This window comes from Ictidomys tridecemlineatus, chromosome X (genome assembly GCF_052094955.1).
Source record: "Ictidomys tridecemlineatus isolate mIctTri1 chromosome X, mIctTri1.hap1, whole genome shotgun sequence".
Taxonomy (NCBI): domain Eukaryota; kingdom Metazoa; phylum Chordata; class Mammalia; order Rodentia; family Sciuridae; genus Ictidomys; species Ictidomys tridecemlineatus.
This window is the reverse complement of record NC_135493.1, coordinates 48,399,137-48,401,918: the sequence shown is the minus strand read 5'-3', so window position 1 is coordinate 48,401,918 and position 2,782 is coordinate 48,399,137.

The window sequence follows — 2,782 nt, the reverse complement described above, 5'->3', positions numbered from 1 at the left end:
ATACATGGGAAAAATAAGAACTCATACCCCATTTGAACTAAAGGTATGATATATGATATGTGAAGATCATTGTAATGTTTTGAGCAACCAATAAAAAAATCTAAACAATTACAACATTCCACACACAAACTAAAAGCAAGTGCATTTGCTTTCATGAAGATAAGAAAAATAAATGTTTTCAAAATAAAGTAAATACACAATACTTTTGGAAAAGTAATACATTTATAGATATTTTAAAATATCTGTCCCATGTGCAAATTGAATTCAAAAATTTTAAAATTCAGTTTCCATTTTAATTGTACCATTGTTGGGCTGGGGTTGTGGCTCAGTGTTAGAGCACTCACCTAGCACGTGGGAGGCCCTGGGTTTGATCCTCAGCAATACAAATAAATAAATTAAATAAAGGCATATTTTTTTGATTTTCAATTTTTGTATCAATGATTGCACCAGATGCATAATTTTACCCTACAGAAGATTTTCAAAGAATGAGTGCTTAAATATATAGCCATAAATGTATTTGAAGTATTTGTAGTTTAAAGGATGCTATCCCAAATTTTAGAGTATTTTGATCTTTCAAAATATCTTAAGTGTTTGTTTTTTCTTATATCATTCTTTTACATAGCTTTAATTATTTATTTCTACCATTATGTAAATGATTTGCATTTTTAGGTTATTAGTTTACATAAATATAAAAAACGATGTAGTGTTAATATGAATAAAATTTAGAATTATCTTAATTATCTTAGTGTTATGTTAATATCTTTGTTAATTTTTGTTTCATCTCTTCTAATTCCATTTTTTACTCACAGTCTTTCATTGGAGAAGCAACAATTATTGTCCAGGAGCATTTAACTTGACATATATCATATAAGCTATTCAGTTTTCATTTAATATGTGTGAATATCTTCTAGAACCTACCTGGGGTTAAATAAAAGTCACTCTTACATACATTGTATCACCATGGTGGAAGTACAATTTGCCTTTCAAGAAATATTTGAGTCTTTTAAACATATTATAATGCCTACCCTTTCATCCCCCAAGAATATTTCCCTGTTTCCTTGAAATAAGGTGTTTTACATTTTGCCATTCTAAAATAACATGGTTTTGGTATTCCAGGTGATTGAAAATGGTAAAAGTAATGCAATAAAAAGAGAAAGCAATGTTTTGTGCCTTGCTTTATATTATATATAAGTATATATACATACACATACACTGTACACACACACACACACACACACACATATTTTTTTTCTGGGATACTTTTTTAATTTCGCCTGATGGCATGAATAAACAAACAACCAGAATATTATAAACCATGGGAAAACATCAGAAAAACCCAAACCAAAGGATATTCTGCTCAATAACTGGTTTGGAATCTTCAAGTTCATCAAGACCAGGAAAGACAAGACCAAAACTGAGGAACTATCCCAGATAACAGAAACCAACAGTGATGTGATTACATTAATGTACTATGTTATTATACACACACACACACACACACACACACACACACACATTTCTACTAAACTGAGAAATTCATCTTTTGTGGGGTTTAATTTCAGCTCTATAATGCAAGAAATCATTTTTTAATGCTTATAAGTTAAATATTCTCAAACTAAGAATTTGTGAAAGAAGAGTCAATATGCATAAAAGTTTATTTTTTAAAGAATGATGAGTATGGCAAGCCGAATTTGAAGATGTTAATGACACAAGATTTGTTTTGACATTTTAAATATTTTTGTAAGGATTAATAAATGATGATTACCTGTTCTCTGTTAGGGAATAAAACTGAATTAATAAATGATTCTTTAGATTGGTACAATACTTCTCAAAATAAGAAATTGTATAAAATACGTATTCTAAATTGATGATTTCCTGATAATATAGTTTGAGGCAGCAAAATACAACAGAGAAAAAAATCAGTGTTGAATTTTTGTAACTGAGCAACTTGATATATTCTTGCTTTTTATAGTTCAAAAAACACAAGTAACAATTTCTGAAAGTAGTAGTATTTTTCAAACAGACATTTTAGAGAGTTTTATGTTCAGAGCAATATTGCATGGAAGGTACAGATCTTTCCCATGTATTTACTGCCTCAACTAATTTAGAGGATTTCCATTATAAAATTTCCTCACCAGATAGGTGTGTTTGTTTTAAAAGATAAACTTATTTTGCCACATCATAATCAGTAAAATTCGATAATATACACTAGAGTTAACTCCCAAACATTCTATAGGTCTGAAAATATGCATAATGGCCTATGTCCACTACTATTTAAAGTCATAATAGTTTTACTACCCTAAAAATAATCTATGCTACATCTATTCTTTCCTCCATCCCCTCAACTGATCAATTTCACATTTCTTATGCAGTTTACAATATGTTTTCTTTTTCAAAATATGATTTAGGTGAACTCAAAAAATATAGAATTTTTTCATATTTCTTTTTATTTTCTAATATACAATTATAGTTCATTTTTTTCACATCTTGATATTTTACTTATTTATTAAGTTCTGAATATACTTCCATTGTCTGGATATACCACAGATTATTTATTCATTCACCTACTGAAATTCACCTTCACTGCTTCCAAATTTGGGCAATTATGGATTAAACTGTTATAAACATTTATGTGCAGGTTATTGTATGTATATATTTTTGCATTCCATTGCCTAAATACAAAAATTGTGATTACTGGATTATACAGTAAAAGCAGATGCAATTGTGTAAACTATGCTAAACAGTCTTCTAATGTGGCTATACCATTTTAAATTACTTCCTC